Genomic DNA, 22277 nt, shown 5'->3' with positions numbered 1-22277 from the left:
AATACCAGAAGGGTATGGACGTTCTAATCATCGTCAACTCAAGCCATTCAGTATTTTTTCAAAGGATCGAAGGGGGATTCGACGAATACCAAACACTGATAATCTCTGTTTAGCGCGTAGCCTTTGTGTTGCTGTCGCTCATCGTCTCCACATGAACAACGAAAACAACACAGAGTTAAAAAATCGTTACGTGACCATATCACAAGCAGGACCCCGTTACACAAGCCAAAAAACAGAGGCTTTAGATCTTTGTCAAAAGGCCGGAGTCTCTGTATCCGAATGCGGTACCCCCGATTCATTCCAGAAATTTAAAGTTTATTTATCCCCCTATTCTATATTTGTTTATAAATTCGAAAACAGAGTTCCAATTCTAATTTTAGGCGAAAACGACCCTACAGATACCAGACCACGCCTCTTTCTACTTAATGAGAATAATCACTATAACGTCATAACAAATTTAAAACCATTGTTTAGTCACGAACACTTTTGCGAGAAGTGCCTCACACCTTACTGGCGTGTTCAATCTCATAAATGCAATGATTTTTGCTTTAAATGTATGCGTCCGACTGTTTGTCATGGACGTGCAAAAACATGCGACTCCTCCCTACGAAAATTCTGGGGTGACGATTGTTATAACAGCCATTTGGTTCCTGTTGGTAACAAAAAAGCCCTTTGCGAGCGGCTTTACCATTGCAAAAGCTGCTTTAAAATAATTGATTTCGTAAAACGTACTACTAGACATAGTTGTGGGGAGATGTTCTGTCATATATGTGGGAAGCATCAACCCAGCGATCAACCGGGAGAGGTTTTGTAGGGTCTCAGATGTAACGTAATAAGTCAAAACTTATCCACAATACCTGACAACCATTTAATTATTGGGCTTCCGTGGCGCAATGGTTAGCGCGTTCGGCTGTTAACCAATAGGTTGGTGGTTCGAGCCCATCCGGGAGCGGTGTTGTGAGGTCTCAGATGTAACGTAAAATGTCATAGTTTTTCCACAGCACCTGACGACCATTTAAATTTTGGGCTTCCGTGGCGCAATGGTTAGCGCGTTCAGCTGTTATTCAAAAGACTGGTGGTTTGAGCCCTCCCGGGAGCGGTGCTGTGAGGTCTCAGATGTAACGTAAAATGTCAGAGTTTTTCCACAATAACTGACGAACATTTAATTTTTGGGCTTCCGTGGCGCAATGGTTAGCGCGTTCAGCAGTAAAACAATAGGTTGGTGGTTCGAGCCCACCCGGGAGCGGTGTTGTGGGATCTCAAATGTAACGTAAAAAGCCAAAGTTTTTTCACAATACCTGACGACCATTTAATTCTTGGGCTTCCGTTGCGCAATGGTTAGCGCGTTCGGCTGTTGACCGAAAGGTTGGTGGTTCGAGCCCACCTGGGAGAGGTGTTGTAGGGTCTCAGATGTAACGTAAAAAGTCATAACTTATCCACAATACCTAACAACCATTTAATTTCTGAGCTTCTGTGGCTCAATGGTTAGCGCGTTCGGCTGTTAACCAATAGGTTGGTGGTTCGAGCCCATCCGGGAGAAGTGTTGTGACGTCTCAGATGTAACGTAAAATGTCAGAGTTTTTCCACAATACCTGACGAACATTTAATTTTTGGGCTTCCGTGGCTCAATGGTTAGAGCGTTCGGCTGTTAACCAATAGGTTGGTGGTTCGAGCCCTCCCGGGAGCGGTGTTGTGACGTCTCAGATGTAACGTAAAATGTCAGAGTTTTTCCACAATACCTGACGAGCATTTAATTTTTGGGCTTCCGTGGCGCAATGGTTAGCGCGTTCAGCTGTTAACCGAAAGGTTGGTGGTTCGAGCCCACCCGGGAGCGGTGTTTTTGGATCTCAAATGTAACGTAAATAGCCAAAGTTTTTCCACAATACCTGACGACCATTTAATTTTTGGGCGTCCGTGGCGAATGGTTAGCGCGTTCGGCTGTTAACCAAAAGGTTGGTGGTTCGAGCCCATCCGGGAGAGGTGTTGTGACGTCTCAGATGTAACGTAAAATGTCAGAGTTATTCCACAATACCTGACGAACATTTAATTTTTGGGCTTCCGTGGCTCAATGGTTAGCGCGTTCGGCTGTTAATCGAAAGGTTGGTGGTTCGAGCCCATCCGGGAGCGGTGTTGTGAGGTCTCAGATGTAGCGTGAAAAGTCAAACTTTTTCGATAATACGTGATAACCATTTATTTTCTGAGCTTCCGTGGCTCAATTGTTAGCGCGTTCGGCTGTTAACCAATAGGTTGGTGGTTCGAGCCCACCCGGGAGCGGTGTTTTGGGATCTCAAATGTAACGTAAATAGCCAAAGTTTTTCCACAATACCTGTCGACCGTTTAATTTTTGGGCGTCCGTGGCGCAATGGTTAGCGCGTTCGGCTGTTAACCGAAAGGTTGGAGGTTCGAGCCCATCCGGGAGCGGTGTTGTGAGGTTTCAGATGTAGCGTGAAAAGTCAAACTTTTTCCCTTATACATGATAACCATTTATTTTCTGAGCTTCCGTGGCTCAATGGTTAGCGCGTTCGGCTGTTAACTAACAGGTTGGTGGTTCGAGCCCATCCGGGAGAGGTGTTGTGACGTCTCAGATGTAACGTAAAATGTCAGAGTTTTTCCACAATACCTGACGAACATTTAATTTTTGGACTTCCGTGGCTCAATGGTTAGCGCGTTCGGCTGTTAATCGAAAGGTTGGTGGTTCGAGCCCATCCGGGAGCGGTGTTGTGAGGTCTCAGATGTAGCGTGAAAAGTCAAACTTTTTCCATAATACGAGATAACCATTTATTTTCTGAGCTTCCGTGGCTGAATTGTTAGCTCGTTCGGCTGTTAACCAATAGGTTGGTGGTTCGAGCCCACCCGGGAGCGGTGTTTTGGGATCTCAAATGTAACGTAAATAGCCAAAGTTTTTCCACAATACCTGTCGACCATTTAATTTTTGGGTGTCCGTGGCGCAATGGTTAGCGCGTTCGGCTGTTAACCGAAAGGTTGGAGGTTCGAGCCCATCCAGGAGCGGTGTTGTGAGGTCTCAGATGTGAAGTAAAAAGTCAAAGTTTTACCTCAATACCTGACGACCATTTAATATTTGGGCTTCCGTTGCGCTATGGTTAGCGCGTTCGGCTGTTAACCGAAAGGTTGGTGGTTCGAGCCCACCTGGGAGAGGTGTTGTAGGGTCTCAGATGTAACGTAAAAAGTCATAACTTATCCACAATACCTAACAACCATTTAATTTCTGAGCTTCTGTGGCTCAATGGTTAGCGCGTTCGGCTGTTAACCAATAGGTTGGTGGTTCGAGCCCATCCGGGAGAAGTGTTGTGACGTCTCAGATGTAACGTAAAATGTCAGAGTTTTTCCACAATACCTGACGAACATTTAATTTTTGGGCTTCCGTGGCTCAATGGTTAGAGCGTTCGGCTGTTAACCAATAGGTTGGTGGTTCGAGCCCTCCCGGGAGCGGTGTTGTGACGTCTCAGATGTAACGTAAAATGTCAGAGTTTTTCCACAATACCTGACGAGCATTTAATTTTTGGGCTTCCGTGGCGCAATGGTTAGCGCGTTCAGCTGTTAACCGAAAGGTTGGTGGTTCGAGCCCACCCGGGAGCGGTGTTTTTGGATCTCAAATGTAACGTAAATAGCCAAAGTTTTTCCACAATACCTGACGACCATTTAATTTTTGGGCGTCCGTGGCGAATGGTTAGCGCGTTCGGCTGTTAACCAAAAGGTTGGTGGTTCGAGCCCATCCGGGAGAGGTGTTGTGACGTCTCAGATGTAACGTAAAATGTCAGAGTTATTCCACAATACCTGACGAACATTTAATTTTTGGGCTTCCGTGGCTCAATGGTTAGCGCGTTCGGCTGTTAATCGAAAGGTTGGTGGTTCGAGCCCATCCGGGAGCGGTGTTGTGAGGTCTCAGATGTAGCGTGAAAAGTCAAACTTTTTCGATAATACGTGATAACCATTTATTTTCTGAGCTTCCGTGGCTCAATTGTTAGCGCGTTCGGCTGTTAACCAATAGGTTGGTGGTTCGAGCCCACCCGGGAGCGGTGTTTTGGGATCTCAAATGTAACGTAAATAGCCAAAGTTTTTCCACAATACCTGTCGACCGTTTAATTTTTGGGCGTCCGTGGCGCAATGGTTAGCGCGTTCGGCTGTTAACCGAAAGGTTGGAGGTTCGAGCCCATCCGGGAGCGGTGTTGTGAGGTTTCAGATGTAGCGTGAAAAGTCAAACTTTTTCCCTTATACATGATAACCATTTATTTTCTGAGCTTCCGTGGCTCAATGGTTAGCGCGTTCGGCTGTTAACTAACAGGTTGGTGGTTCGAGCCCATCCGGGAGAGGTGTTGTGACGTCTCAGATGTAACGTAAAATGTCAGAGTTTTTCCACAATACCTGACGAACATTTAATTTTTGGACTTCCGTGGCTCAATGGTTAGCGCGTTCGGCTGTTAATCGAAAGGTTGGTGGTTCGAGCCCATCCGGGAGCGGTGTTGTGAGGTCTCAGATGTAGCGTGAAAAGTCAAACTTTTTCCATAATACGAGATAACCATTTATTTTCTGAGCTTCCGTGGCTGAATTGTTAGCGCGTTCGGCTGTTAACCAATAGGTTGGTGGTTCGAGCCCACCCGGGAGCGGTGTTTTGGGATCTCAAATGTAACGTAAATAGCCAAAGTTTTTCCACAATACCTGTCGACCATTTAATTTTTGGGTGTCCGTGGCGCAATGGTTAGCGCGTTCGGCTGTTAACCGAAAGGTTGGAGGTTCGAGCCCATCCAGGAGCGGTGTTGTGAGGTCTCAGATGTGAAGTAAAAAGTCAAAGTTTTACCTCAATACCTGACGACCATTTAATATTTGGGCTTCCGTTGCGCTATGGTTAGCGCGTTCGGCTGTTAACCGAAAGGTTGGTGGTTCGAGCCCACCCGGGAGCGGTGTTGTGGGATCTCTAATGTAACGTAAAAACCCAAAGTTTTCCCACAATACCAGACGACCATTTAATTTTTGGGCGTCCGTGGCGCAATGGTTAGCGCGTTCGGCTGTTAACCGAAAGGTTGGTGGTTCGAGCCCATCCGGGAGCGGTGTTGTGACGTCTCAGATGTTACGTAAAATGTCAGAGTTTTTCCACAATACTTGACGAACATTTCATTTCTGGGCTTCCGTGGCGCAATAATTAGCGCGTCCAGCTGTTAATCGAAAGGTTGGTGGTTCGAGCCCATCCGGGAGCGGTGTTGTGAGGTCTCAGATGTAGCGTGAAAAGTCAAACTTTTTCCATAATACGTGATAACCATTTATTTTCTGAGCTTCCGTGGCTGAATTGTTAGCGCGTTCGGCTGTTAACCAATAGGTTGGTGGTTCGAGCCCACCCGGGAGCGGTGTTTTGGGATCTCAAATGTAACGTAAATAGCCAAAGTTTTTCCACAATACCTGTCGACCATTTAATTTTTGGGCGTCCGTGGCGCAATGGTTAGCGCGTTCGGCTGTTAACCGAAAGGTTGGAGGTTCGAGCCCATCCGGGAGCGGTGTTGTGAGGTCTCAGATGTGAAGTAAAAAGTCAAAGTTTTACCTCAATACCTGACGACCATTTAATATTTGGGCTTCCGTTGCGCTATGGTTAGCGCGTTCGGCTGTTAACCGAAAGGTTGGTGGTTCGAGCCCACCCGGGAGCGGTGTTGTGGGATCTCTAATGTAACGTAAAAACCCAAAGTTTTCCCACAATACCAGACGACCATTTAATTTTTGGGCGTCCGTGGCGCAATGGTTAGCGCGTTCGGCTGTTAACCGAAAGGTTGGTGGTTCGAGCCCATCCGGGAGCGGTGTTGTGACGTCTCAGATGTTACGTAAAATGTCAGAGTTTTTCCACAATACTTGACGAACATTTCATTTCTGGGCTTCCGTGGCGCAATAATTAGCGCGTCCAGCTGTTAATCGAAAGGTTGGTGGTTCGAGCCCATCCGGGAGCGGTGTTGTGAGGTCTCAGATGTAGCGTGAAAAGTCAAACTTTTTCCGTAATACATGATAACCATTTATTTTCTGAGCTTCCGTGGCTCAATGTTCGGCTGTTAACTAATAGGTTGGTGGTTCGAGCCCATCCGGGACAAGTGTTGTGACGTCTCTAGTTTTTGGGCTTCCGTGGCGCAATGGTTAGCGCGTTCGGCTGTTAACCAATAGGTTGGTGGTTCGAGCCCACCCGGGAGCGGTGATGTGGGATCTCAAATGTAACGTAGAAAGCCAAAGTTTTTCCACAATATCAGACGACCATTTATTTTTTGGGATTCCTAGGCGCAATGGATAGCGCGTTCGGCTGTTAACCGAAAGGTTGGTGGTTCGAGCCCAACCGGGAGAGGTGTAGTAGGGTCTCAGATGTAACGTAATAAGTCATAACTTATCCACAATACCTGACAACCATTCAATTTCTGAGCTTCCGTGGCTCAATGGTTAGCGCGTTCGGCTGTTAACCTATAGGTTGGTGGTTCGAGCCCATCCGGGAGCGGTGTTGTGACGTCTCAGATGTTACGTAAAATGTCAGAGTTTTTCCACAATATATGACGAACATTTCATTTCTGGGCTTCCGTGGCGCAATAATTAGCGCGTCCAGCTGTTAATCGAAAGGTTGGTGGTTCGAGCCCACCCGGGAGCGGTGTTTTGGGATCTCAAATGTAACGTAAATAGCCAAAGTTTTTCCACAATACCTGACGACCATTTAATTTTTGGCCGTCCGTGGCGAATGGTTAGCGCGTCCAGCTGTTAATCGAAAGGTTGGTGGTTCGAGCCCATCCGGGAGCGGTGTTGTGAGGTCTCAGATGTAGCGTGAAAAGTCAAACTTTTTCCATAATACGTGATAACCATTTATTTTCTGAGCTTCCGTGGCTGAATTGTTAGCGCGTTCGGCTGTTAACCAATAGGTTGGTGGTTCGAGCCCACCCGGGAGCGGTGTTTTGGGATCTCAAATGTAACGTAAATAGCCAAAGTTTTTCCACAATACCTGTCGACCATTTAATTTTTGGGCGTCCGTGGCGCAATGGTTAGCGCGTTCGGCTGTTAACCGAAAGGTTGGAGGTTCGAGCCCATCCGGGAGCGGTGTTGTGAGGTCTCAGATGTGAAGTAAAAAGTCAAAGTTTTACCTCAATACCTGACGACCATTTAATATTTGGGCTTCCGTTGCGCTATGGTTAGCGCGTTCGGCTGTTAACCGAAAGGTTGGTGGTTCGAGCCCACCCGGGAGCGGTGTTGTGGGATCTCTAATGTAACGTAAAAACCCAAAGTTTTCCCACAATACCAGACGACCATTTAATTTTTGGGCGTCCGTGGCGCAATGGTTAGCGCGTTCGGCTGTTAACCGAAAGGTTGGTGGTTCGAGCCCATCCGGGAGCGGTGTTGTGACGTCTCAGATGTTACGTAAAATGTCAGAGTTTTTTCACAATACTTGACGAACATTTCATTTCTGGGCTTCCGTGGCGCAATAATTAGCGCGTCCAGCTGTTAATCGAAAGGTTGGTGGTTCGAGCCCATCCGGGAGCGGTGTTGTGAGGTCTCAGATGTAGCGTGAAAAGTCAAACTTTTTCCGTAATACATGATAACCATTTATTTTCTGAGCTTCCGTGGCTCAATGTTCGGCTGTTAACTAATAGGTTGGTGGTTCGAGCCCATCCGGGACAAGTGTTGTGACGTCTCTAGTTTTTGGGCTTCCGTGGCGCAATGGTTAGCGCGTTCGGCTGTTAACCAATAGGTTGGTGGTTCGAGCCCACCCGGGAGCGGTGATGTGGGATCTCAAATGTAACGTAGAAAGCCAAAGTTTTTCCACAATATCAGACGACCATTTATTTTTTGGGATTCCTAGGCGCAATGGATAGCGCGTTCGGCTGTTAACCGAAAGGTTGGTGGTTCGAGCCCAACCGGGAGAGGTGTAGTAGGGTCTCAGATGTAACGTAATAAGTCATAACTTATCCACAATACCTGACAACCATTCAATTTCTGAGCTTCCGTGGCTCAATGGTTAGCGCGTTCGGCTGTTAACCAATAGGTTGGTGGTTCGAGCCCATCCGGGAGCGGTGTTGTGACGTCTCAGATGTTACGTAAAATGTCAGAGTTTTTCCACAATACCTGACGAACATTTCATTTCTGGGCTTCCGTGGCGCAATAATTAGCGCGTCCAGCTGTTAATCGAAAGGTTGGTGGTTCGAGCCCACCCGGGAGCGGTGTTTTGGGATCTCAAATGTAACGTAAATAGCCAAAGTTTTTCCACAATACCTGACGACCATTTAATTTTTGGCCGTCCGTGGCGAATGGTTAGCGCGTTCGGCTGTTAACCGAAAGGTTGGTGGTTCGAGCCCATCCGGGAGCGGTGTTGTGAGGTCTCAGATGTAGCGTGAAAAGTCAAACTTTTTCCCTTATACATGATAACTATTTATTTTCTGAGCTTCCGTGGCTCAATGGTTAGCGCGTTCGGCTGTTAACTAACTGGTTGGTGGTTCGAGCCCATCCGGGAGAGGTGTTGTGACGTCTCAGATGTAACGTAAAATGTCAGAGTTTTTCCACAATACCTGACGAACATTTAATTTTTGGACTTCCGTGGCTCAATAGTTAGCGCGTTCGGCTGTTAATCGAAAGGTTGGTGGTTCGAGCCCATCCGGGAGCGGTGTTGTGAGGTCTCAGATGTAGCGTGAAAAGTCAAACTTTTTCCATAATACGTGATAACCATTTATTTTCTGAGCTTCCGTGGCTGAATTGTTAGCGCGTTCGGCTGTTAACCAATAGGTTGGTGGTTCGAGCCCACCCGGGAGCGGTGTTTTGGAATCTCAAATGTAACGTAAATAGCCAAAGTTTTTCCACAATACCTGTCGACCATTTAATTTTTGGGCGTCCGTGGCGCAATGGTTAGCGCGTTCGGCTGTTAACCGAAAGGTTGGAGGTTCGAGCCCATCCGGGAGCGGTGTTGTGAGGTCTCAGATGTGAAGTAAAAAGTCAAAGTTTTACCTCAATACCTGACGACCATTTAATATTTGGGCTTCCGTTGCGCTATGGTTAGCGCGTTCGGCTGTTAACCGAAAGGTTGGTGGTTCGAGCCCACCCGGGAGCGGTGTTGTGGGATCTCTAATGTAACGTAAAAACCCAAAGTTTTCCCACAATACCAGACGACCATTTAATTTTTGGGCGTCCGTGGCGCAATGGTTAGCGCGTTCGGCTGTTAACCGAAAGGTTGGTGGTTCGAGCCCATCCGGGAGCGGTGTTGTGACGTCTCAGATGTTACGTAAAATGTCAGAGTTTTTCCACAATACCTGACGAACATTTCATTACTGGGCTTCCGTGGCGCAATAATTAGCGCGTCCAGCTGTTAATCGAAAGGTTGGTGGTTCGAGCCCACCCGGGAGCGGTGTTTTGGGATCTCAAATGTAACGTAAATAGCCAAAGTTTTTCCACAATACCAGACGACCATTTAATTTTTGGGCGTCCGTGGCGCAATGGTTAGCGCGTTCGGCTGTTAACCGAAAGGTTGGTGGTTCGAGCCCATCCGGGAGCGGTGTTGTGACGTCTCAGATGTTACGTAAAATGTCAGAGTTTTTCCACAATACTTGACGAACATTTCATTTCTGGGCTTCCGTGGCGCAATAATTAGCGCGTCCAGCTGTTAATCGAAAGGTTGGTGGTTCGAGCCCATCCGGGAGCGGTGTTGTGAGGTCTCAGATGTAGCGTGAAAAGTCAAACTTTTTCCGTAATACATGATAACCATTTATTTTGTGAGCTTCCGTGGCTCAATGTTCGGCTGTTAACTAATAGGTTGGTGGTTCGAGCCCATCCGGGAGAAGTGTTGTGACGTCTCTAGTTTTTGGGCTTCCGTGGCGCAATGGTTAGCGCGTTCGGCTGTTAACCAATAGGTTGGTGGTTCGAGCCCACCCGGGAGCGGTGATGTGGGATCTCAAATGTAACGTAGAAAGCCAAAGTTTTTCCACAATATCTGACGACCATTTATTTTTTGGGATTCCTAGGCGCAATGGTTAGCGCGTTCGGCTGTTAACCGAAAGGTTGGTGGTTCGAGCCCAACCGGGAGAGGTGTAGTAGGGTCTCAGATGTAACGTAATAAGTCATAACTTATCCACAATACCTGACAACCATTCAATTTCTGAGCTTCCGTGGCTCAATGGTTAGCGCGTTCGGCTGTTAACCAATAGGTTGGTGGTTCGAGCCCATCCGGGAGCGGTGTTGTGACGTCTCAGATGTTACGTAAAATGTCAGAGTTTTTCCACAATACCTGACGAACATTTCATTTCTGGGCTTCCGTGGCGCAATAATTAGCGCGTCCAGCTGTTAATCGAAAGGTTGGTGGTTCGAGCCCACCCGGGAGCGGTGTTTTGGGATCTCAAATGTAACGTAAATAGCCAAAGTTTTTCCACAATACCTGACGACCATTTAATTTTTGGCCGTCCGTGGCGAATGGTTAGCGCGTTCGGCTGTTAACAAAAAGGTTGGTGGTTCGAGCCCATCCGGGAGCGGTGTTGTGAGGTCTCAGATGTAGCGTGAAAAGTCAAACTTTTTCCCTTATACATGATAACCATTTATTTTCTGAGCTTCCGTGGCTCAATGGTTAGCGCGTTCGGCTGTTAACTAACAGGTTGGTGGTTCGAGCCCATCCGGGAGAGGTGTTGTGACGTCTCAGATGTAACGTAAAATGTCAGAGTTTTTCCACAATACCTGACGACCATTTAATTTTTGGGCGTCCGTGGCGCAATGGTTAGCGCGTTCGGCTGTTAACCGAAAGGTTGGTGGTTCGAGCCCATCCGGGAGCGGTGTTGTGACGTCTCAGATGTTACGTAAAATGTCAGAGTTTTTCCACAATACCTGACGAACATTTCATTTCTGGGCTTCCGTGGCGCAATAATTAGCGCGTCCAGCTGTTAATCGAAAGGTTGGTGGTTCGAGCCCACCCGGGAGCGGTGTTTTGGTATCTCAAATGTAACGTAAATAGCCAAAGTTTTTCCACAATACCAGACGACCATTTAATTTTTGGGCGTCCGTGGCGCAATGGTTAGCGCGTTCGGCTGTTAACCGAAAGGTTGGTGGTTCGAGCCCATCCGGGAGCGGTGTTGTGACGTCTCAGATGTTACGTAAAATGTCAGAGTTTTTCCACAATACTTGACGAACATTTCATTTCTGGGCTTCCGTGGCGCAATAATTAGCGCGTCCAGCTGTTAATCGAAAGGTTGGTGGTTCGAGCCCATCCGGGAGCGGTGTTTTGAGGTCTCAGATGTAGCGTGAAAAGTCAAACTTTTTCCGTAATACATGATAACCATTTATTTTCTGAGCTTCCGTGGCTCAATGTTCGGCTGTTAACTAATAGGTTGGTGGTTCGAGCCCATCCGGGAGAAGTGTTGTGACGTCTCTAGTTTTTGGGCTTCCGTGGCGCAATGGTTAGCGCGTTCGGCTGTTAACCAATAGGGTGGTGGTTCGAGCCCACCCGGGAGCGGTGATGTGGGATCTCAAATGTAACGTAGAAAGCCAAAGTTTTTCCACAATATCTGACGACCATTTATTTTTTGGGATTCCTAGGCGCAATGGTTAGCGCGTTCGGCTGTTAACCGAAAGGTTGGTGGTTCGAGCCCAACCGGGAGAGGTGTAGTAGGGTCTCAGATGTAACGTAATAAGTCATAACTTATCCACAATACCTGACAACCATTCAATTTCTGAGCTTCCGTGGCTCAATGGTTAGCGCGTTCGGCTGTTAACCAATAGGTTGGTGGTTCGAGCCCATCCGGGAGCGGTGTTGTGACGTCTCAGATGTTACGTAAAATGTCAGAGTTTTTCCACAATACCTGACGAACATTTCATTTCTGGGCTTCCGTGGCGCAATAATTAGCGCGTCCAGCTGTTAATCGAAAGGTTGGTGGTTCGAGCCCACCCGGGAGCGGTGTTTTGGGATCTCAAATGTAACGTAAATAGCCAAAGTTTTTCCACAATACCTGACGACCATTTAATTTTTGGCCGTCCGTGGCGAATGGTTAGCGCGTTCGGCTGTTAACAAAAAGGTTGGTGGTTCGAGCCCATCCGGGAGCGGTGTTGTGAGGTCTCAGATGTAGCGTGAAAAGTCAAACTTTTTCCCTTATACATGATAACCATTTATTTTCTGAGCTTCCGTGGCTCAATGGTTAGCGCGTTCGGCTGTTAACTAACAGGTTGGTGGTTCGAGCCCATCCGGGAGAGGTGTTGTGACGTCTCAGATGTAACGTAAAATGTCAGAGTTTTTCCACAATACCTGACGACCATTTAATTTTTGGGCGTCCGTGGCGCAATGGTTAGCGCGTTCGGCTGTTAACCGAAAGGTTGGTGGTTCGAGCCCATCCGGGAGCGGTGTTGTGACGTCTCAGATGTTACGTAAAATGTCAGAGTTTTTCCACAATACCTGACGAACATTTCATTTCTGGGCTTCCGTGGCGCAATAATTAGCGCGTCCAGCTGTTAATCGAAAGGTTGGTGGTTCGAGCCCACCCGGGAGCGGTGTTTTGGTATCTCAAATGTAACGTAAATAGCCAAAGTTTTTCCACAATACCAGACGACCATTTAATTTTTGGGCGTCCGTGGCGCAATGGTTAGCGCGTTCGGCTGTTAACCGAAAGGTTGGTGGTTCGAGCCCATCCGGGAGCGGTGTTGTGACGTCTCAGATGTTACGTAAAATGTCAGAGTTTTTCCACAATACTTGACGAACATTTCATTTCTGGGCTTCCGTGGCGCAATAATTAGCGCGTCCAGCTGTTAATCGAAAGGTTGGTGGTTCGAGCCCATCCGGGAGCGGTGTTTTGAGGTCTCAGATGTAGCGTGAAAAGTCAAACTTTTTCCGTAATACATGATAACCATTTATTTTCTGAGCTTCCGTGGCTCAATGTTCGGCTGTTAACTAATAGGTTGGTGGTTCGAGCCCATCCGGGAGAAGTGTTGTGACGTCTCTAGTTTTTGGGCTTCCGTGGCGCAATGGTTAGCGCGTTCGGCTGTTAACCAATAGGGTGGTGGTTCGAGCCCACCCGGGAGCGGTGATGTGGGATCTCAAATGTAACGTAGAAAGCCAAAGTTTTTCCACAATACCTGACGAACATTTAATTTTTGGGCTTCCGTGGCTCAATGGTTAGCGCGTTCGGCTGTTAATCGAAAGGTTGGTGGTTCGAGCCCATCCGGGAGCGGTGTTGTGAGGTCTCAGATGTAGCGTGAAAAGTCAAACTTTTTCCATAATACGTGATAACCATTTATTTTCTGAGCTTCCGTGGCTGAATTGTTAGCGCGTTCGGCTGTTAACCAATAGGTTGGTGGTTCGAGCCCACCCGGGAGCGGTGTTTTGGGATCTCAAATGTAACGTAAATAGCCAAAGTTTTTCCACAATACCTGTCGACCATTTAATTTTTGGGCGTCCGTGGCGCAATGGTTAGCGCGTTCGGCTGTTAACCGAAAGGTTGGAGGTTCGAGCCCATCCGGGAGCGGTGTTGTGAGGTCTCAGATGTGAAGTAAAAAGTCAAAGTTTTACCTCAATACCTGACGACCATTTAATATTTGGGCTTCCGTTGCGCTATGGTTAGCGCGTTCGGCTGTTAACCGAAAGGTTGGTGGTTCGAGCCCACCCGGGAGCGGTGTTGTGGGATCTCTAATGTAACGTAAAAACCCAAAGTTTTCCCACAATACCAGACGACCATTTAATTTTTGGGCGTCCGTGGCGCAATGGTTAGCGCGTTCGGCTGTTAACCGAAAGGTTGGTGGTTCGAGCCCATCCGGGAGCGGTGTTGTGACGTCTCAGATGTTACGTAAAATGTCAGAGTTTTTCCACAATACCTGACGAACATTTCATTTCTGGGCTTCCGTGGCGCAATAATTAGCGCGTCCAGCTGTTAATCGAAAGGTTGGAGGTTCGAGCCCACCCGGGAGAGGTGTTGTGGGGTCTCAGATGTAGCGTAAAAAGTCAAAACGTTTCCACAATACGTGACAACCATTTAATTTCTGAGCTTCCGTGGCTCAATGGTTAGCGCGTTCGGCTGTTAACCAATAGGTTGGTGGTTCGAGCCCATCCTGGAGCGGTGTTGTGAGGCCTCAGTTGTGACGTAGAAAGCCAAAGTTTTTCCACAATACCTGACGACCATTTATTTTTTGGGCTTCCTTGGCGCAATGGTTAGCGCGTTCGGCTGTTAACCAATAGGTTGGTGGTTTGAGCCCATCCGAGAGCGGTGTTGTGAGGTCTCAGATGTAACGTAAAATGTCAGAGTTTTTCCACAATACCTGTGGAACATTTAATTTGTGGGCTTCCGTGGCGCAATGACTAGCGCGTTCAGCTGTTAATCGAAAGGTTGGAGGTTCGAGCCCACCCGGGAGAGGTGTTGTGGGGTCTCAGATGTAGCGTAAAAAGTCAAAACTTTTCCACAATACGTGACAACCATTTAATTTCTGAGCTTCCGTGGCTCAATGGTTAGCGCGTTCGGCTGTTAACCAATAGGTTGGTGGTTCGAGCCCATCCGAGAGCGGTGTTGTGAGGTCTCAGGTGTAACGTAAAATGTCAGAGTTTTTCCACAATACCTGTGGAACATTTAATTTGTGGGCTTCCGTGGCGCAATGACTAGCGCGTTCAGCTGTTAATCGAAAGGTTGGAGGTTCGAGCCCACCCGGGAGAGGTGTTGTGGGGTCTCAGATGTAGCGTAAAAAGTCAAAACGTTTCCACAATACGTGACAACCATTTAATTTCTGAGCTTCCGTGGCTCAATGGTTAGCGCGTTCGGCTGTTAACCAATAGGTTGGTGGTTCGAGCCCATCCTGGAGCGGTGTTGTGAGGCCTCAGTTGTGACGTAGAAAGCCAAAGTTTTTCCACAATACCTGACGACCATTTATTTTTTGGGCTTCCTTGGCGCAATGGTTAGCGCGTTCGGCTGTTAACCGAAAGGTTGGTGGTTCGAGCCCAACCGGGAGCGGTGCTGTGAGGTCTCAGATGTAACGTAAAATGTCATAGTTTTTCCACAATACCTGACGACCATTTAATATTTGGGCTTACGTGGCGCAATGGTTAGTGCGCTCAGCTGTTATTCAAAAGGTTGGTGGTTCGAGCTCCTCCGGGAGCGTTTTGTGGGGTCTCAGATGTGACGTAAAAAGTCGAGGTTTTTCCACAATACCTGACGACCATTTAATATTTGGGCTTCCGTGGCGCAATGGTTAGCGCGTTCGGCTGTTAACCGAAAGGTTGGTGGTTCGAGCCCACCCGAAAGCGGTGTTGTGAGGTCTCAGATGTAACGTAAAATGTCATAGTTTTCCACAATAACTGACGAACATTTAATTTCTGAACTTTCGTGGCTCAATGGTTAGCGCGTTCGGCTGTTAACCAATAGGTTGGTGGTTCGAGCCCATCTGGGAGCGGTGTTGTGAGGTCTCAGATGTAACTTAAAAAGTCAAACGTTTTCCACAATAACTGACGAACCGAAAGTTTGGTGGTTCGAGCCCATCCGGGAGCGTTTTGTGGTGTCTCAGATGTAACGTAAAATGTCATAGTTTTTCCACAATACCTGACGAACATTTAATATTTGGGCTTACGTGGCGCAATGGTTAGTGCGCTCAGCTGTTATTCAAAAGGTTGGTGGTTCGAGCCCCTCCGGGAGCGGTGTTGTGAGGTCTCAGATGTAACGTAAAATGTCATAGTTTTTCCACAGCACCTGACGACCATTTAAATTTTGGGCTTCCGTGGCGCAATGGTTAGCGCGTTCAGCTATTATTCAAAAGACTGGTGGTTTGAGCCCTCCCGGGAGCGGTGCTGTGAGGTCTCAGATGTAACGTAAAATGTCAGAGTTTTTCCACAATAACTGACGAACATTTAATTTTTGGGCTTCCGTGGCGCAATGGTTAGCGCGTTCAGCAGTAAAACAATAGGTTGGTGGTTCGAGCCCACCCGGGAGCGGTGTTGTGGGATCTCAAATGTAACGTAAAAAGCCAAAGTTTTTTCACAATACCTGACGACCATTTAATTCTTGGGCTTCCGTTGCGCAATGGTTAGCGCGCTCAACTGTTATTCAAAAGGTTGGTGGTTCGAGCGTACCCGGGAGCGGTGTTGTGATGTCTCAGATGTGACGTAAAAAGTGGCGGTTTTTCCACAATACCTGACGACCATTTAATATTTGGGCTTCCGTGGCGCAATGGTTAGCGCGTTCGGCTGTTAACCAATAGGTTGGTGGTTCGAGCCCATCTGGGAGCGGTGTTGTGAGGTCTCAGATGTAACTTAAAAAGTCAAAAGTTTTCCACAATAACTGACGAACCGAAAGTTTGGTGGTTCGAGCCCATCCGGGAGCGTTTTGTGGTGTCTCAGATGTAACGTGAAAAGTCAGAGTTTTTCCACAATACCTGACGACCATTTAATTTTTGGGCGTCCGTGGCGCAATGGTTAGCGCGTTCGGCTGTTAACCGAAAGGTTGGTGGTTCGAGCCCACCCGAAAGCGGTGTTGTGAGGTCTCAGATGTAACGTAATATGTCATAGTTTTTCCACAATACCTGACGACCATTTAATATTTGGGCTTACGTGGCGCAATGGTTAGTGCGCTCAGCTGTTATTCAAAAGGTTGGTGGTTCGAGCCCCTCCGGGAGCGTTTTGTGGGGTCTCAGATGTAACGTAAAAAGTCAGAGTTTCTCCACAATACCTGACAACCATTTAATTACTGAGCTTCCGTGGCTCAATGGTTAGCGCGTTCGGCTGTTAACCAATAGGTTGGTGGTTCGAGCCCATCTGGGAGCGGTGTTGTGAGGTCTCAGATGTAACGTAAAATGTCATAGTTTTTCCACAGCACCTGACGACCATTTAAATTTTGGGCTTCCGTGGCGCAATGGTTAGCGCGTTCAGCTGTTAATCGAAAGGTTGGTGGTTCGAGCCCGTCCGGGGGCGGTGTTGTGAGGTCTCAGATGTGAAGTAAAAAGTCAAAGTTTTACCTCAATACCTGACGAAAATTTAATTTTTGGGCTTCAGTGGCGCAATGGTCAGCGCGTTCAGCTGTTAACCGAAAGGTTGGTGGTTCGAGCCCACCCGGGAGCGGTGTTTTTGGATCTCAAATGTAACGTAAATAGCCAAAGTTTTTCCACAATACCTGACGAACATTTAATTTTTGGGCTTCCGTGGCCCAATGGTTAGCGCGTTCGGCTGTTAATCGAAAGGTTGATGGTTCGAGCCCATCCGGGAGCGGTGTTGTGAGGTCTCAGATGTAGCGTGAAAAGTCAAACTTTTTCGATAATACGTGATAACCATTTATTTTCTGAGCTTCCGTGGCTCAATTGTTAGCGCGTTCGGCTGTTAACCAATAGGTTGGTGGTTCGAGCCCACCCGGGAGCGGTGTTTTTGGATCTCAAATGTAACGTAAATAGCCAAAGTTTTTCCACAATACCTGTCGACCATTTAATTTTTGGGCGTCCGTGGCGCAATGGTTAGCGCGTTCGGCTGTTAACCGAAAGGTTGGAGGTTCGAGCCCATCCGGGAGCGGTGTTGTGAGGTCTCAGATGTGAAGTAAAAAGTCAAAGTTTTACCTCAATACCTGACGACCATTTAATATTTGGGCTTCCGTTGCGCTATGGTTAGCGCGTTCGGCTGTTAACCGAAAGGTTGGTGGTTCGAGCCCACCCGGGAGCGGTGTTGTGGGATCTCTAATGTAACGTAAAAACCCAAAGTTTTCCCACAATACCAGACGACCATTTAATTTTTGGGCGTCCGTGGCGCAATAGTTAGCGCGTTCGGCTGTTAACCGAAAGGTTGGTGGTTCGAGCCCATCTGGGAGCGGTGTTGTGAGGTCTCAGATGTAACGTAAAAAGTCAAACGTTTTCCACAATAACTGACGAACCGAAAGTTTGGTGGTTCGAGCCCATCCGGGAGCGTTTTGTGGTGTCTCAGATGTAACGTGAAAAGTCAGAGTTTTTCCACAATACCTGACGAACATTTAATTTTTGGGCTTCCGTGGCTCAATGGTTAGCGCGTTACATATTACGTTACATCTGAGACCTCACAACACCGCTCCCGGATGGGCACGAACCACCAACCTTTCGGTTCATAGCCGAACGCGCTAACCAATGCGCCACGGAAACCCAAAAATTCAATGGTCGTCAGGTATTGTGGAAAAAATTTGGTTTTTACGTTACATTTGAGATCCCACAACACCGCTCCCGGGTGGGCTCGAACCACCAACCTATTGGTTAACAGCCGAACGCGCTAACCATTGAGCCACGGAAGCTCAGGAATTAAATGGTTGTCCCGTATTGTGGAAAAGTTTTGACTTTTTACGCTACATCTGAGACCCCACAACACCTCTCCCGGGTGGGCTCGAACCACCCACCTTTCGGTTAACTGCTGAACGCACTAACCATTGCACCACGGAAGCCCAAATATTAATTGGTCGTCAGGTATTGTGGAAAACTCTTGACTTTTACGTCACATCTGAGACCTCACAACACCGCTCCCGGATGGGCTCGAAACACCAACCTTTCGGTTAACAGCCGAACGCGCCAACCATTGAGCCACGGAAGCTCAGTAATTAAATGGTTGTCAGGTATTGTGGAGAAACCTTGACTTTTTACGCCACATCTGAGACCTCACAACACCGGTTTCGGGTGGGCTCGAACCACCAACTTACTGGTTAACAGCCGAACGCGCTAACCATTGAGCCACGGAAGCCCAAAAATTAAATGTTCGTCAGGTATTGTGGAAAAACTCTGACTTTTCACGTTACATCTGAGACACCACAAAACGCTCCCGGATGGGCTCGAACCACCAAACTTTCGGTTCGTCAGTTATTGTGGAAAACGTTTGACTTTTTAAGTTACATCTGAGACCTCACAACACCGCTCCCAGATGGGCTCGAACCACCAACCTATTGGTTAACAGCCGAACGCGCTAACCATTGAGCCACGGAAGTTCAGAAATTAAATGTTCGTCAGTTATTGTGGAAAAACTATGACATTTTACGTTACATCTGAGACCTCACAACACCGCTTTCGGGTGGGCTCGAACCACCAACCTTTCGGTTAACAGCCGAACGCGCTAACCATTGCGCCACGGAAGCCCAAATATTAAATGGTCGTCAGGTATTGTGGAAAAACCGCGACTTTTTACGTCACATCTGAGACATCACAACACCGCTCCCGGGTACGCTCGAACCACCAACCTTTTGAATAACAGTTGAGCGCGCTAACCATTGCGCAACGGAAGCCCAAGAATTAAATGGTCGTCAGGTATTGTGAAAAAACTTTGGCTTTTTACGTTACATTTGAGATCCCACAACACCGCTCCCGGGTGGGCTCGAACCACCAACCTATTTTTTTACTGCTGAACGCGCTAACCATTGCGCCACGGAAGCCCAAAAATTAAATGTTCGTCAGGTATTGTTGAAAAACTCTGACATTTTACGTTACATCTAGGACCTCACAGCACCGCTCCCGAATGGGCTCGAACCACCAACCTATTGGTTAACAGCCGAACGCACTAACCATTGAGCCACGGAAGCTCAGAAATTAAATGGTTGTCAGGTATTGTGGATAAGTTATGACTTATTACGTTACATCTGAGACCCTATAACACCTCTCCCGGTTGGGCTTGAACCACCAACCTTTCGGTTAACAGCCGAACGCGCTAACCATTGCGCGACGGAAGCCCAAAAACTAAATGGTCGTCAGATATTGTGGAAAAACTTTGGCTTTCAACGTTACATTTGAGATCTCACAACACCGCTCCCGGGTGGGCTCGAACCACCAACCTATTGGTTAACAGCCGTACGCGCTAACCATTGAGCCACGGAAGCTCAGAAATTAAGTGGTTGTCACGAATTGTGGAAAAGTTTTGACTTTTTACGCTACATCTGAGACCCCAAAACACCTCTCCCGGGTGGGCTCGAACCTTCAACCTTTCGATTAACAGCTGAACGCGCTAATCATTGCGCCACGGAAGCCCAAAAATTAAATGTTCGTGAGGTATTGTGGAAAAACTCTGACATTTTACGTTACATCTGAGACCTCACAACACCGCTCCCGGATGGACTCGAACCACCAACCTATTGGTTAACAGCCGAACGCGCTAACCATTGAGCCACGGAAGCTCAGAAATTGAATGGTTGTCAGGTATTGTGGATAAGTTATGATTATTACGTTACATCTGAGACCCTACAACACCTCTCCCGGTTGGGCTCGAACCACCAACCTTTCGGTTAACAGCCGAACGCGCTAACCATTGCGCCTAGGAAGCCCAAAAAATAAATGGTCGTCAGATATTGTGGAAAAACTTTGGCTTTCTACGTTACATTTGGTATCCCACATCACCGCTCCCGGGTGGGCTCGAACCACCAACCTATTGGTTAACAGCCGAACGCGCTAACCATTGCCTCACGGAAGCCCAAAAACTAAATGGTCGTCAGGTATTGTGGAGAAACTTTGGTTTTCTACGTTACATTTGAGATCCCACAACACCGCTCCCGGGTGGGCTCGAACCACCAACCTATTGGTTAACAGCTGAACGCGCTAACCATTGCGCCACGGAAGCCCAAAAATTAAATGCTCGTCAGGTATTGTGTAAAAACCTTGACTTTTTACGTCACATCTGAGACCTCACAACACCGCTCCCGGATGGGCTCGAACCACCAACCTATTGGTTAACAGCCGAACGCGCTAACCATTGAGCCACGGGAGCTCAGAAATTAAATGGTTGTCACGTATTGTGGAAAAGTTTTGACTTTTTACGCTACATCTGAGACCCCACAACACCTCTCCCGGGTGGGCTCGAACCTTCAACCTTTCGATTAACAGCTGAACGCGCTAATCATTGCGCCACGGAAGCCCACAAATTAAATGTTCGTCAGGTATTGTGGAAAAACTCTGACATTTTACGTTACATCTGAGACCTCACAACACCGCTCCCGGATGGGCTCGAACCACCAACCTATTGGTTAACAGCCGAACGCGCTAACCATTGAGCCACGGAAGCTCAGAAATTGAATGGTTGTCAGGTATTGTGGATAAGTTATGACTTATTACGTTACATCTGAGACCCTACTACACCTCTCCCGGTTGGGCTCGAACAACCAACCTTTCGGTTAACAGCCGAACGCGCTAACCATTGCGCCTAGGAATCCCAAAAAATAAATGGTCGTCAGATATTGTGGAAAAACTCTGACATTTTACGTAACATCTGAGACGTCACAACACCGCTCCCGGATGGGCTCGAACCACCAACCTTTCGGTTAACAGCCGAACGCGCTAACCATTGCGCCACGGACGCCCAAAAATTAAATGGTCGTCTGGTATTGTGGAAAAACTTTGGCTATTTACGTTACATTTGAGATCCCAAAACACCGCTCCCGGGTGGGCTCGAACCACCAACCTTTCGATTAACAGCTGGACGCGCTAATTATTGCGCCACGGAAGCCCAGAAATGAAATGTTCGTCAGGTATTGTGGAAAAACTCTGACATTTTACGTAACATCTGAGACGTCACAACACCGCTCCCGGATGGGCTCGAACCACCAACCTTTCGGTTAACAGCCGAACGCGCTAACCATTGCGCCACGGACGCCCAAAAATTAAATGGTCGTCTGGTATTGTTAGAAAACTTTGGGTTTTTACGTTACATTAGAGATCCCACAACACCGCTCCCGGGTGGGCTCGAACCACCAACCTTTCGGTTAACAGCCGAACGCGCTAACCATAGCGCAACGGAAGCCCAAATATTAAATGGTCGTCAGGTATTGAGGTAAAACTTTGACTTTTTACTTCACATCTGAGACCTCACAACACCGCTCCCGGATGGGCTCGAACCTCCAACCTTTCGGTTAACAGCCGAACGCGCTAACCATTGCGCCACGGACGCCCAAAAATTAAATGGTCGACAGGTATTGTGGAAAAACTTTGGCTATTTACGTTACATTTGAGATCCCAAAACACCGCTCCCGGGTGGGCTCGAACCACCAACCTATTGGTTAACAGCCGAACGCGCTAACAATTCAGCCACGGAAGCTCAGAAAATAAATGGTTATCACGTATTATGGAAAAAGTTTGACTTTTCACGCTACATCTGAGACCTCACAACACCGCTCCCGGATGGGCTCGAACCACCAACCTTTCGATTAACAGCCGAACGCGCTAACCATTGAGCCACGGAAGCCCAAAAATTAAATGTTCGTCAGGTATTGTGGAAAAACTCTGACATTTTACGTTACATCTGAGACGTCACAACACCTCTCCCGGATGGGCTCGAACCACCAACCTGTTAGTTAACAGCCGAACGCGCTAACCATTGAGCCACGGAAGCTCAGAAAATAAATGGTTATCAT

The 22277-nt window shown here is 47.7% G+C and overlaps 1 non-coding gene across 1 annotated transcript; it reads right to left on the bottom strand.

Moving 5' to 3' along the window:
- Positions 1 to 17975: 17975 nt before the first annotated feature.
- Positions 17976 to 18048, bottom strand: TRNAH-AUG (transfer RNA histidin (anticodon AUG)). Its single transcript has one exon. It is a non-coding gene; the product is annotated as a tRNA-His (tRNA).
- Between the last annotated feature and the right edge of the window lie 4229 nt (positions 18049 to 22277).

Source organism: Phalangium opilio, unplaced genomic scaffold, assembly GCF_054372755.1.
Source record: "Phalangium opilio isolate 3A_F unplaced genomic scaffold, DU_Popi_V2 ptg000360l_1, whole genome shotgun sequence".
NCBI classification, from domain to species: domain Eukaryota; kingdom Metazoa; phylum Arthropoda; class Arachnida; order Opiliones; family Phalangiidae; genus Phalangium; species Phalangium opilio.
This window is presented reverse-complemented; position numbering and strand designations above follow the sequence as displayed.